This window comes from Hoplias malabaricus, unplaced genomic scaffold (genome assembly GCF_029633855.1).
Source record: "Hoplias malabaricus isolate fHopMal1 unplaced genomic scaffold, fHopMal1.hap1 H_4, whole genome shotgun sequence".
NCBI classification, from domain to species: Eukaryota; Metazoa; Chordata; class Actinopteri; order Characiformes; family Erythrinidae; genus Hoplias; species Hoplias malabaricus.
Window position 1 is genome coordinate 78055 of NW_027101327.1, and position 15307 is coordinate 93361.

At 39.8% G+C, this 15307-nt stretch overlaps 2 long non-coding RNA genes across 3 annotated transcripts in view; one reads left to right on the forward strand and one right to left on the reverse strand.

Moving 5' to 3' along the window:
- Positions 1–13155: 13155 nt before the first annotated feature.
- Positions 13156–13944, reverse strand: LOC136686068 (uncharacterized). The gene is made up of 3 exons (XR_010800279.1): positions 13822–13944; positions 13479–13532; positions 13156–13270 (listed from the first exon to the last, which is right to left on the reverse strand). It is a non-coding gene; the product is annotated as an uncharacterized lncRNA (long non-coding RNA).
- The window catches only part of LOC136686067 (uncharacterized), a 34390-nt gene continuing 32952 nt past the window's right edge, over positions 13870–15307 (forward strand). The window contains exon 1 of one of the 2 annotated variants that reach the window (XR_010800278.1): positions 13870–14015. This is a non-coding gene — a long non-coding RNA (uncharacterized lncRNA). The remainder of the gene's footprint in view (positions 14016–15307) is intronic. The other variant, XR_010800277.1, reaches the window with a different exon arrangement.

Genomic DNA, 15307 nt, shown 5'->3' on the forward strand with positions numbered 1-15307 from the left:
GGAAGAGTTACAGTAGGAATCAATAGAGGCTGTAAATCGCCAGGCCCTAGTGATAGCTATTGATTCAATGCTCAGAATCTCTGCTATCTTTTCCCAGGAGCAGACCTGCTCCGATCATACCTGCCAGTGATGTGTGCTGGAGTGAAACGAACTTGTGGCTTTGAATTTTACTCTCTCTCTCTCTCTCTCTCTCTCTCTCTCTCCTTCCCTTTTTGTGTGTTTTACTCTTACACGAGCATTTGGTTCAGCTGCTGAGGCTATTTGGGTTTGTTCTGCTGGATTATTTTGCTTAGGTAAGAACAAAAGGGATATTTTTGCACCTGGGCCCCCCCCTGCAGTTGCAGAGTGTAATCTGCTAAAGTTGCCCATCAGCTAAAGTTACTTAGTGCTGTTTCTGCAGTGCTGAGTGGGGAGTGACAATGACAGTTCATTGTGAAATTATGTACAAAGCACAATACAATTTACTTCCCAACTGTGTTCAGACGTTGTTTGAAATTAAAGAGAGCGAATATGAGCTGAGAGGAACAGGTGTGTTTATAAACACAAGAGCAAGGACAAATATAATAAATAGATTTATAGCCATTGAGGGGGTTAATTTGTGGACTAGTTTTGATAAGGGACTAAAAATGTGTAACTCACTTGGCAAATTTTAAAAAATGTTCAAAAATAAGGTGATAAGTGCTTATAAGTTTTTGTTTGCTGCCAGTGGATAATTTAAGTTCGGCGTTTTTTTCCATTACTACAAGGACTCAAATAGACATTAATTATTTTACTTAACCGTCAACACAACGTCTTTTTTTCGGAGTTAAAAATGTTTTGTTGCATGCAGAAATGTTATTTCATTTTTCTGCAGTCGTTCATTAATTTCATAAATGTAACACAGTATAGTTTGTTTATACACAGCACAAAGGGGGAAAACCCCTGTTATATGCAGTGTTATTTCATGTAAAGTTTCAAAAGGGTTTTGTGCTCCCAGTGTTTTCTTTACTGTGTGAAACGGGTCCAAATGTCTCTTTGAGTGGTAAAGGTTGCCGACCCCTGGTCTAAATACAGAAGATAAAAGGATTGTTAATTAGCTAAGTTAAAAGGGTAGGCCATGTCTATTAATTTAATATTTGTTACCATTATTGTTGTCTTCTTTTCAGGTATTTTTTATTTATTTTTCATGTTTACTGTATTCATATTGAAAATAAACACTATAATACAAAAAAATATCACAGTGTTTCTGAAGTTTTAATGGTAAAATAGTACCTAGTGTTTCTTTAACAGTTTTTTTTTTTTGTAGGATTTTGAGGGAGGTTAATGAACACTTGTACGTTTCTTACAGAACACTGTGCACACAGCACTTAGTCATAAGAACACTCGAGTTGTCATTAAGAAATTTCCATAATCAGAAACACAGAAAAACTGTCTGGAAAGGTCTAGAAAGTTTAAATTGTAAAGATGTCTGTAGAATTACATCCAATGTCTATAGCTGCCATGGCTAAAGCTTTCAGGTTTGTATTTCACAGAATTATCACTGTAATATTCCAACATCTAGTGTAAAGTCTTCACAGAAGAGTAGTGTGTCAGCAGCCTTCAACAGATTCCTAGAAGAGTTAAAAAGAGATGTGCGTCCGGTTTGACACTGACCACAATCTCCACTGCCGGCTCATCTCCCAGAAACATTTGATGAATTAGACATGGTGCCTTCTCGCAGTTTCATGGCTGCGGAGAGATTTCTTTCTCTGTCTTTTTGTCCTCATACCACCCTGTTGCACATCAGTGAGTGGGGCTTAGATGGGTCTCTCAATCAAAGCTGATAGAAGAGCTTTCTTTTTCATAAAGCGGCCGTGTGTGTGTGGCACAAAAAAAGAGAACATTGTGTCTTACTGTCATAACCCGTGTCAGAACACAACAGCTTGGGAAGGATATGGTGATGTCCCTACAGCTGTGGCTGTTTGTGCAAGAAAAGTGAGAGCTAGAGAACAGTGGATGACATCATGCCTCCTCTCATGATGCTTAGGTGACTTTTCTCTTATATGTTTATATATTTAGAGGGTTTAGATGTTTTTCCTTAAACCCCTGTAGTGTGGGGCTGAGATTTACCTCTGGGTCAATATCAACCATGTGCTTGTCAGTGCTGTAAACATTACAGCATTAAAGAACCAGCGCAATGAAAAAAAAACAGCTGCCTGCCTCAGCATTTTCTGTGAGAACCACTGCAGTATGAAATGATGAAGAAGAAAAAAAAAGGGTGGTGCGAAAGAACTAGATACACAAAGATCATTAAGAATGAGACACAGCTTGCCATTTTGGGCACTGTACGCCTCTTACCCATTAGAATCATTTAAAATGTTCATACTCAATCATTTAAAATGTCTAAGGGCTTTTTGGTTAATAAAAAAAAAAAAAGATATATATATAATATTATAACAACAGTGTGTCCCAGTTCTGCTCCTGGAGTAAGTCATGAATACACAATGTAATACACAATGTAACAAACCCATATTAAATTCAGGAATGATTCTTTTATGGACAAATAAATGTGGGAATACTGAAGTAAAGACTTCTACGGCATATGTTTTCCATATGTAGCAACACCTTATTATTTTTTTAATTACACCTTTTTTAATGTGTAATATGTCAGTCATCTAGACCATAGGTCTGCAAAAGAAAGATTGTTGTTTTGTTGTAGGTTGCTACAAAAACATAATATAAACCTGTCAACACTGATGGCAGTCAGTCTATGGTTGAACTGCACAAAGGCCTGGTACGTCTGTTAGCTGCTATTATCCCTGCACTGACAATTTATTCATTCATTTGTGAGACTTCCAGCACTATTTCCTTTCATCTATATTTGTGATAATTTTTTTAATGAACATCGTTTTATAGTGCACACTCGGATAAAAATAACCTATAGCGGTCACGTATCTCATTTTAAGGCAAGTAAAAACCCAGTAACTGCAGTCACATTAGAATATTCAGAATTTTATAATTCCCTGCTTCTACTCTCTCAGCTCCACTGGCCATACAGGGGCACTTTGTTGTTCTACAGTTACTGACTGTAATTTGGCTGTTTCTCTGCATACTTTGTTTTGCCTCCTTTCATCCTGTTGTTCAATGGTCAAGACGACAGAAGAGGGATTGTGTGGTCATTCTCTGTACTGCACTGACATTCACTTTTCACTCTATTAGACACACCTTCACTTAAATAAAAATGTCTGTGGATTTTACAAGGGAAACGTGTCAAACTCTAATGTCAAATGACTGCAAACTCTAAAATGTTTGAATACAGTTTAGGTAACAAGCAAATAACACACTTTTATACATTACTCCAGTGTTATATACTCTTGCATTGTGTTTAAAAATTATAACTATATATAACTATAGCGTGTGATCCACTTGTACCAGCACAACGCACACTAACACATCAGTGTAGCACTGAGAATGAGCCCCCCACCACCTGTGGTGGTCTAAGTATGCGGTGCAACAGATGGACTACAGTCTGTAATTGTAAAACTACAAAATGCTCCTGTACAGTCAGTGGAGCTGAGAGGTAGTCTTTATATTTTAATATGTCCATCAGGGTGTGTGTGTGTGAGTGTGTACCACACACTGAAGAAACTTACACTATACTTTGATGATGTATTTGGCCAAATGAAGATCAGATAAAGCAGGCTACAGAAAAGCTTTTACCCGCATGCCATCACACTTCTGTTAGACAGACATTGCATACACAGACAATCCTCCATGTCTGGACTTTTGCTCTGCACTTTAAATGCCCTGGTGTATAATATCACACACAACACTCCATCATCTGTGCTTACCTCTCAGACTAGCGCCTCTTCTGATACATCACTCACCTGTCCTTGTCACTTTGACAGTGCAGCACATAACCGCTCAGCACTGTACTATAAATCATAAATCTGCACAATGTAAGGTCTACAGGTACATGTTTATGTGAGTGAGTGGTAGGAATGTGTATTATTTCGTACTACTGTGGAATGTTGTAATCTGTGCGCTGTGAGCTACTGGAACCAAAACCAAATTCTTTGTATAGGTGAGCATACATGGTCAATAAAGCTTGATTGTGATTCTGGTGTGTGTGTGTGTGTGTGTAAGAGAGAGTGTTGGGAAAGATACTTTGGGAATTACAACAGACCCGGGTTCCTGCCCCCTGAATGTAATCCGCCTTGTTGGCAATGTCCTTGCTGGTTTTTGGGCGGATGCCCACAAATCCAGGTCTGTCTACGTCCTCAGCTTCAGTATCGGTGGGGTGAAGACCATGTTCTTCTGGATGGTTGTCCTACCTGCTTACCACACCACAGACATGTGCTGTGCCAGTCCTGCTAATGGCAAACACTAGTGTGGTTCTGGTTTTATTAAATGGTCACAAGCACATACAGGTCAGTCAACATGTTTGTTTCTATATGCATTTAGCATTTTATTAGCTTCACTTACCACATATAGGTCAACTGTGTAGTTTTACATTTACAGACGGTAGTCCTGCATCGGTTGCTCTGCATACTTTGTTAGCCCCATGTCACCCTGTTCTAGGATGGACAGGACTCCCACAGAGCTGGTAGGATTCGGGTAGTGGATCATTCTCAGAGCTGCGGTGCCACTAACGTAGCGGTGGTGTGATAGTGTGTGTTGTGTTGGTATGAGAGGATCAGACACAGCAGTGCTACTGGAGTTTTTGAAACAATGGGTCCACTCACTGTCCACTCTACTTTGTTGGTCCATCTTCTGGATGTAAAGTCAGAGAGAGTAACTCATCTGTTGCTGCACAATCATCCTCCATTCTTTCTTCAGTGGTCCCAGGTCTGACCACAAGACACTGTTGGCTGGACAGTTTGGGCTTGTGGTCTACTCTTTCAGTACTTTTGGAAATAACTGGACAGAGTGTAGTAGCGAACCATAAAAGATGTTCCTAATAACGATACATTCGTGAGAAAGAAAATACATTTTTTTAAAAGTAATGTTCCCCTGATGTTTCCCTGTGATCTCAGCTGGTCTTAGCTCTGGTCTGTGAGGAATATCAGATGTTTACAACTTCAGTAAACAACTCGAAACTGACACTGGCACACTCTGTACTGAAGAAAGTGTTTATCTGCTCCTTCATGCGTATTATGTTGCAGAGTCAAGCTGTGCTTAAGTGTAATATTGGCTAAGTTAAGTTCGGGAACATCAGTCTGGAATGTGCTGCTCATTTTCTCTGCTGTCACAGTCTGTGACATTGAAGAGTGAGATCTGTGTGCTATTCCACACCTCTGAGAGAGGAAAAGAGCAAGATGTGAGACCACACCACCCCACAAACACCCAGCTCCAGCTCCATTAATTAGTCTGATCTATCTCTCTGTGTGCAGATAACTGGCAGATTTCCCGTGAGGCACCAAGGCATTGGCCATCAGCCCTTTGCCCAAAGTCTGAGAAGAAGACAACACTGGCAATTAAAGAGATGCATTGCCATGGCATTCATGGGAAATGCTAATGTTGATTTGATGGATTCTACCTGGCGATACCAGACCACCTCCATTTCAGTACTGCTATTAACATGCTCTTGTTTACATGGCAGAATCCCTAACAGCACCTTAAGGATTTGTTGTATTTCTTTATTTGCTCAACAGAATTTGTTTAGAGGCCCTTTTGAAAGGGAGAAGAATTTGCCTATTTATATTAATTATATTATATTAATTTATATTTGGACTCTCTATGGGAATTGTATTAGCTGTCATTTTATTTTAGCTGTGTGCAACTCAGCATTTGTATCAAAAATTGGTGCACCTTAAAATAATTGAATACACTTGAGACACACTTAATGGTAAAAATTCAGATCACGTTTTCTCACCATCTGCTGCTCTCCAGTCTGTTTGTGACCTGGAAACTGGACTAATGTTTACAAAACCCTATTGCCAGTAAACAAGTAAAAAAAAGTGGCTCATGGTAGAAAAATGACAGAGAGCCTTCCAAACTTTGAGAATCATGAAAAGGATATGAATAATATTGATTTTTCCTGCTGTTTCGGATTATTTAAGTAAATAAATAAATCCCACTCTAAATTCAGGAGACTGCTAATAACATGCAAGTAAACAGACAGAAAGTAGGACTGTCGCAGTAACTGCAATACGGTAATACCGCGTTATTAACCAGCCACCCACAAAGAATGGCAAGAACCCTCACCACCGCAGTGTATACATGTTTTCCCTTTCATTACATGGTCTTCCTGGTTTTACTTTGGTGTGTGTGTGTGTGTAATGAATGTTTTCCCAACTGTTGGCATCTGAATGGCAGAGTGTCAGTCTTCGTTTTATAAAATGGCCACAATGGCAGCAAAAACCTAGTCACAAAACCAAATGACAGTTGGGAGCATTTCAGCTTTCAACCAAATGTAAAGGGTGAGCCAAGCAATTCAGACGAGGCAATATGCAAAATCTGTATGAGAAAGGTCGCTGTGAAACAGGGAAATGTGTATTTGAGATCTCATCTAGCTAGCTGAGCGGCACGGTGTCACAGCAGGTAGTGTCAGTCACACAGGTGGGCTCCGGGTAGGCTCCAGACCCACCGCGACCCTGAACTGGATAAGCAGTCACAGACAATGAATGAATGAATCTAGCAGCTATAATCCAACTATCGAAGCTCAGCTACCTCCTCCAGCACAGAGGCATGGAGCAGCCTCAAAAGATACAGTTCAGTAGTGTATCATTACAATCAGGATGAATTAAGTAATTTGGGCAATAATATCATATGTGAACCCTGTTAAAACACCACACGGGAAATTCCTTCATCACAACAGCCCTAAAAGAAAGTGCTTAAAAAAACTGTTCAGTAGTAATTCAAATAATTATGAATTAAAAGTTAGAGACTTTGCTTCATCTTTATTTACACTTATCGCATGTTCACTAAGTGAGCCTGTGAATCTGTTTTACTATATACATAAAGTCGCTATTATTTACTCCAAGAAAAGCTATGAAAACACCAGAGTTTTCTGTCAGTGACAGAATTAAACAAATCACTGTCTTTCTAACTTACTGGACTCTGCAGTTAAACCTTCAGGTTATGCTTAAGGTTAGAGTTAGGTTTAGGTTTAGTTTGGGGTTAGGCAAAATTTTAAGGCTACTTTCACTCAGGTTGCTAGATATTTGCATTACAGATTGAGATAGAATTATATAAAGTGTAAGATTTACTTATATATTAGTTTACTTTTAGTGTAGCTGAAGTATAAGTCACAGTCTGGAATGCCTTCCAACCCACAAATAGCGAGACAAGACATCCCAGACAACTTTCTGATTCTGTGTTACAGCTTATGTTAAATGCAGGGACTTTAGAATTGCCCCACATCATTGTCTGAGTGTCTCTGATCACAGAGCTGGAACTGTGTTCATGTGAGAGCCCCAAAAAAAGGATAAACGGAGCAAAACGGGCACAAGCGCAGTGAAATGGGTACTAAATTGAGAAACTGAGAAGAAAGAAAACAACTGTGGCTTGTTATAATTTAAAGGAACAGGTGCTGAAACCAGGGCAGCTTAGACAGGGAGAACTTTGCTGTAGTGTTTGATCCTTTTGGTATTTTGAACAAAGCTTGTCACAAACAATTCAGAACTTAACTTGTGGAAAAACAGGACAAAAAGTATGTCTCCTTTAAGGCAAATCTGTGCTTTGTTTCCACTTTGAGTGTAATGATACCCACCTTTCCTACATTGGTCCTACATAGCTACTTTAAAAATGACACCAGAAAATACTGCAAAGCCAGCTGATCTGCAACTTTAAAACTCTTGTTATATAGTGTGTTACAATGAGTTATAGTGTAAAGAACACAGCTCTCCATGGCCTAAAGCAGCGCACAGTGGAGCATGCTCTAATGATCCCGTGTCTAAATCTGGAACTGCAAGGTGCACTAACTGTATCTTCAGGAAAGCTGACTGACTGACTGTCTAGCAGTTCCCATAAGGGAGAGCTCTCATTTTCAGCTCTGGATTTGTTCCCACACAAGAGGCCTGGCCTTTCCTAATGGGAGTACTGGCACTAAAATTGACATGGGCATTTGGAGGCTTGACTGACAGCAGGAATCTGGAGACTGTGTCTAATGCTGATTTCTGCTGAGTGGGTGGCAGGAGCACTAGGCATGAGCTCTTCTCTCTGCTAGTCATTTTGCAACCATTTGGCCAGTGTCCTAATGGGTTGGTTTTTAGACACTATTTCTCTCTTGCTTACATAGAAAATAAATGATAGGTATATCCTTGGAAGCTAGACATGGACTGCACATCTGGGGAAGCAGGACTATTCCTGGTGGGACACTAGGCCTGTAAGCTACTGAGAAAGTGAAAAACAAATTTTGAACAAAATATCAGAATACTCAAGTGTACATGCCCCCTTCAGTTTTCTAATAATAATGGCCATTGGCCAATCTCTGGAATGCAGCATCTCCAAGATTCAATTTAATGACAACAACTGGTAAGAGAAGTGTCAAGTACAACAGCAAAATCAAGATAGAGTACAGGCAGTTAAAGGCAATGTTGGTGACCCTGGGGAACTGCTGTTCACTCACTTGTTTACATTTAGAATCTCTGTGTCTTTTAAGGTGGAACGGGAGGTTTGAGGGAGAAAAAATAACTACTTTTGTTTGCTTGTGGCTGAAGTTAAACTTGTAAGGTGTTTTTATAATCACTGTTTGGATTACCACAGAAACTCATTAGTAAATGGAGCACATTCGGTCTTGTATACAGTTAGCACTTTCCCAAATGATGAGTCAGCTCCACGATCAGTAATGTGAAACAGCAAAATTAAGTCAATAGTACCCACCTATGGAGCAGAAATAGAACAATATCCTTATCACAGTTCATGATTTTCAACGTTTGAAAGTTTATTTGTTGTCTAAATACTCCAGGGGCTGTTTTTCTGCCATGAGCAGAGAGAGAAAAAGCCTAGCATACTGGACCGAGACTCTTTTTACCCATTAACAGAATCTGGGTCTTTGTAAACCCATTAGACTGGTTTCACGCATGCAAATGGACTGATTTAAACTTAATGTAATTAAGATTTTAAATGTGGAGCATCCCATTCATTGTGGAGGGAATGTAGACACGAGTGGAGTGAAAGAAATAGAAGAGGAATATCACAGAATGTGAAGTGAAAGTTGCACTGTAGAAAAACACTGGTCAAGATTGAAAGGTAGATTGGTGTTTTTTGCTCCTGGGCGCCCCTTACAGTTAGTGTTTTTACTGCACTGTCAGGAGGGGAGTGGCTTTCACATATTTTCACAGTGCAATTTCTACATTGCTGAGCCCAGAGTAGCAACGACAGTCTCTTTCCTCCCTGTGACAGGTCAGTGAAGCGGTAATATTAACGTAAAAGTACTACCTGGTGTTGCTCGGTTAAACAAAGCATTTCACTTTGAAAAGGCAGAGCATAATTTACCATCTGGAAAAACCTCCACTTTCACTCTCTCTCTCTGATGGAAGAATGGCTTCAATTATTGGGGAATCCCTCTTATTTGATGTGGTCAGTGAAAAATAAAAGAGCAAGTGAGAGAGTGTGTGTGTTACTTTTATTTATCCCCTTGGGGATATAGATTTTCTGCATTTAACTCATCCAGGGTAGCGAACACGCATTAGTAAGCCATTTTTAGCCACACACGGGTCAGTCAGCACACACACAACCAGGGCAGTGGGCTGTGAGCTGTAGAGAGCACTGAGCGGTACTTCAGCCATGTAATTAACCCCACCTTTGTAATTTTAAGACCTAAGCTGTCTTTGTGAGGAGGGAGATACTGATTATGCTGTTGAGCCCAGCAAAGGAGACAGATAAATTCATCAACATGAAGATATTTATGTGAAAGATGCAATCCACACAACCTCTCTTGACTTACAGTATAGTATTACAGCACTAACCGCCTCATTGGTGTCTTCAGTGTTCTGTGTCTCTCCAGCGATGGCCATCTACTCATGGATGCTGTTCTGTTCTCTGTTGTGTCTCTGGTGTCAACCTGAGGAGGATGGGTTCCCCTATGAGTCTTGGTTCCCTCCTAGGTTTCTTCCTTGTGTGCTGAGGGAGTTTTTTCTTGCCACTGTTGCCCCCCATATATAAATATGGGAATGGTTGGTGATATTAACTTCCTGTTTGTGGCACATTAGTATATGAGAGGGGGAAAACTTTTCAAGATGGGTGGTGACCATGGCAGCTATTTTGGATGCGACTTTTGTTTTTTCAATGGGAAGAGGGTCATGTGACACATCAAACTTATTGGGAATTTCATAAGAAAAAAATAGTTTGGTTTTAACATAACTTTATTCTTTCATGAGTTATTTACAAGTTTCTGACGACTTATAAAATGTGTTCAAAGTGCTGCCCGTTGTGTTGGATTGTCAATGCAACCCCCTTCTCCCACTCTTCACACACTGATAGTAACACTGCAGGAGAAATCCTAGCACAGGCTTCCAGTATCCATAGTTTCAGGTGCTGCACATCTCGTATCTTCACATCATAGACAATTGCCTTCAGATGACCCCAAAGATAAAAGTCTAAGGGGGTCAGATCGGGAGACCTTGGGGGCCATTCATCTGGCCCACGACGACCAGTCCACTTTTCAGGAATCTATGAATGCTCGGACCTGACAACCATAATGTGGTGGTGCACCATCTTGCTGGAAAAACTCAGGGAACATGTCAGCTTCAGTGCATAAAGAGGAAAACACATCATCTTGTAGCAATTTCACATATCCAGTGGCCTTGAGGTTTTCATTGATGAAGAATGGCCCCCCTATCTTTGTACCCCATGTCAGACCAATAGGAGTGGTTTTGTTTGTTAAATTCAGCATTCACATTAAAGTTTGGCTCATCACTGAACAAAATCTTCTGTGTAAACTGAGGGTCCTGTTCCAATTTTTGTTTTGCCCATTCTGCAAAATCAGTGCACCGATCTGGGTCATCATCATTGAGATGCTGCAGCAGCTGGAGTTGGAGCTGGAGGGTGCCATTTGTGAGTAGCTAATATGTGCCGAAGGGATGTTTGACTGATGCCACTCTCCAGTGACATGCAGCGAGTGCTACACTGTGAGCTCCTGCTGAATGAAGCTAGGACAGCCACTGATGTTTCTTCATTAGTGACAGTTTTCATGCTTCCACATTTTGGCAAATCCAACACTGAACCAGTTTCACGAAACTTGGCAAGCAGTTTGCTAACTGTAGCATGGGAGATGGGTGGTCTCGTAGGGTGTCTTGCATTGAAATCTGCTACAATGACCCGGTTACTACGTTCACCAGACATCAACATAATTTCTATCCGCTCCTCACGTTTTAACCTCTGCGACATGTCAATGGCTCTAAACAAAGAGAGATTTGTAAATAACCATTGTTTTTCTTGTGAAATTCCCAATAAATTTGATGTGTCACATGACCCTCTTCCCATTGAAAAAACAAAAGTTGGATCCAAAATGGCCGACTTCAAAATGGCCACCATGGTCACCGCCCATCTTGAAAATTTTCCCCCTCCCATATACTAATGTGCCACAAACAGGAAGGTAATATCACCAACCATTCTCAATTTATTAAGGTTTATCTATATAAATGGCCCACTCTGTGTGTGTGTGATATATATATATATATATAAGACAAAGCTTCCAGAAATATACACCTGATTTCATGCCAAGTACTTCTTTATACTACTTCTCCCCGTTTCTGCGCAGCAGTTAGTCCTTTCAGAGCAGGTATAACACCAGGCCTGTTCTTGAGCCCCCAAAATAAATTTGTAATATTAATTTCAATAGTCTACAATTTCTCGTTCATTTTTCTGTATCCTTATTCATTTCGTCTTATCTGCTGTACCGTTGTGTATCGGACATTGACAGATGACATTTCACAGATGGGAAGTTTGTTGACACTGCCATTTAGTATTGTGTATTTAGTTTTCGCTCCATTCCTTTAACTGGTGGAAAAATATGATCATGCTGTGTGCACAGTTCTAGTACTAAAACCCACTATGGAAAAATGAAAAGACATTAACCACTAGGGAAGATTTTAAATCCTTTGTTAATTTCGACTTCAAATTTAGGGCTGTAAAGATATAATATACACTACAAAATAATATCATCACCATAGCTTAAATTTGTAATTTATTCATATGATTTTGTTTTAATGCAGAGGTGTCCAACCGGATTCCACTGCTTTAATCAGTCAGTCTCAGCCCGTGTTCAACCAACTGTTCCCTACATTATTCACTATGCAGTGCAAGGGCATAGAATTAGCATGGACGGAGGCGACATGTCCCTACCAATATCCAGCAATTAATTGATTTGTCCCCACCAATAATGTCTCATTAACCAAGAGGTGCAGAAAGGGTTAAATTACCTTCTCTACTCGAGTCCTACCTCCCCGTAACACACATGACCAGTGTGATTGGTTGTGCCTTTCCCTGCTATCACGTGAGTCCTCTGTAGTTTGGTTATTAGCAGCACCAAAACTAGAAGGAAAACTTTCCAATCATAAGCGAGTATTACTGTGCAAGACTCAGGTGCATTGTGGGTGACACAAAGGTGTCAAAAATGAGTGAAGATGGTAGCGAAATAGAAGAAGGTAGACATGAGCTATTTTTCAAAGAAAAAGTCACTTAAAGTCAAGTTCACTAATGAAATGAGTCCATCATAATAACAGCAGGCTATAATCGCCTGTAGCTATGAATAACATGGTTTGGAAATTAACTGCACAACAACCTGCCAATTGTCAGTTCTCTTATATTGTCGTTTTATCACGGAGCAAAACAGCTGGGTGGGTGGGGGGTAACATTCATAGGTCCCCACCAATGTCAAGAGCAAATCTAATTTTTGAGATAGTGTACTGTTATAGGGAACTGAATTCAGGAGGGTAGTAAGCAATTTTTCACACTACCGCATGTGAGGATTTTTTTTAACCAAACAACAGAGGATTATGTGTAATCTGCTATCTGTTAGTGTACATGGGCTGTATAAACTGTAGGACTTGATTACAGCCATCTTACATTTGCTGTAGAACTGTGCTGTTGCAGTTCTTCAGGCAAAGTGTATACAAATCCTGCACTCAGCTGTGGAAATCAGGAGATTCATCGTTCAGGAAATGTTCACAGGTAAACGCACACATACCCAAAACAAGATGATTTGTAATATCAAATCAAGGAAACTATGTAGTTCAGCACTCCAATTTTATGGTCTGGTCAAATGGAGAAACAGATTTTACCAAGTGACAGTCCCTGGTCTCTTTGCTCTCCATGTGGATTCTCACTTTGCACATGTCCAGGTAAAAGAGGACGTCTGGTCACCCTAGACAGCAAGCATATTTGTTTGTTAGAAGGTCATAGCTAGTAGTGGCTAAGATTACTGTGACAATAGGGGAAAACACAACAGAGCCTCTAATGAAAAACTAATAAATGTGGACTTTTATTTTGTAGTCGATAGATAATTATAAAATGGATAGATGACTGTCAGTGTCGTGTTCGAAGCCGTTGTAAAATACACAATATACACACACCTATGACTGCCTCACATCATCTGAATTCCATATTAATGCAGCACTGTCTTAAACCTGTGAAGAGATTGTCCAGATTAATATATTAATTAAATTCCAGATTAATATAAACAGCAGTCCTCATCAATAAGTGGGTGTTTCGTTCAGTGTCTAAATTTTCATTTTAGACTGCTTAGCTACCAGAGTTTAGAGAAGGAATGGTTATTAAAAATGTTACTCATATATGTGATTTATGAATTAAACACGGAAGTTCACTATCACCATGTCGCTAATCCTATTCAGCCAGTTTCTTGAGCTAAAGGCTAAAAACAGCCCAGGGCTAGTTCTATATATTTAGAAGCTTCACCTTAGGGTTTGCGTTGACACGTTGCCTACGGCATAGGGAGTATAAATTGGGCTTAAGGGTCCCTTCAGAAAGAGGACAGGAGTATGTGAGCATATTTCGTTCAGTGGAGTAGCTATGTATCGCCTTCATGTTGCTTAGCAACATTGCTCGCCGTTAACGGACTGTGTGTGGTGGAAGAATATTTTATCGTGAAGGTAAGTTAATGGATAAATACGCTTATTGAATGAACATGTGTATTTTATGTTCACCGCCATTTTATAAAAGCAATAAGCCACTCGAAAAAGTGCTTTACTGCGATTTTTATCACGGGAAAGGTTTGAGATAAAACCTTGCAGTAAAGCACGGCCTTTCGTGGCTTATTGCTTTGATAGAACAGGAAAAAAAATGTTGTTTAGTCCTTTTAATGTGTTTCTGATTTTATGGTAAGACAGAGGGGAACAAGCAATAGAATAATATAAAACTCACCAAGAACAGGCCAGCTGTCACAAAATCACTCCAAGGATTTATTTCTGATGGACCGATAAATTTACAGGAAAACTGCCCCTCTAATAAGGTTCATATCATCACTGTCCAAAGAAAAACATGTATCTCCAAAATAGAAACTTTATAGGTGAAAGAAAAAAACTTATCTTTCAATGGACATGAATGTAAAAAGATTTATTCCAAGTCATTTTAGAGTCCATTTAGAGTCCGACTGGTCCATTCATCAGGAAATGTTCAAATGATATAGGAAACAAAAAATCAGCAAAAACGGAGATTCGTTATTCTTTGGACAGAGACAATATATGTTTTTATTGGTTGGCGTGTGTGTGTGTGTGTGTGTGTGTGTGTGTGTGTGGGGGGAGGGGGGGGCTTACTCTGATAATTGGTCTAGAAAATACCTCTTTTGGCCAAACTCACAGGCTCTTAGTTCAAAGGAAATGGGATTATTAACCTGTTTTAACATCCAACGTTCATGTTTCACCTGCTCTAACACATCGGATTCAGTTCAGGTAAAAACCAAACATTGATTCGAGTTTAGGTTGGGAGGGAAATTATTAAATTCTGCAGGGCGATTTGTTCCCAGACTGAACTTTGAACCACTGTTACATTTCAAGAAACACGCAACTGAACCCACTGTAGCCTGCTAGAGTCCGTCAGTACTTAGTCCAGCTTTGATTCCAAGGCCAATAATTAACATGTTTTCTTTGTTAAAGAGTGAAACTCATTAGTAAAATTATACATAGCATTTTATACTGGGGTCCAAAGAAATAATTGTTCACACCTCCATTCTTGTCAAATAGGAAACCAGACAAGATAAAGCCATCCCTAAATGTCAAGATCATGACCGAGGTTAATTAAGAACACGTTATCCTTGAAAACAGGATCGTATTCTGCATTAAAGAGTGATAGATAGACAGAGGGATAGAAAGACAATAAGGCCAAAAGAGAGAGAGTACTCACTGAGTGCTTGCCCAGACAAGAGGAGACCGGAGGTATTGGCAGA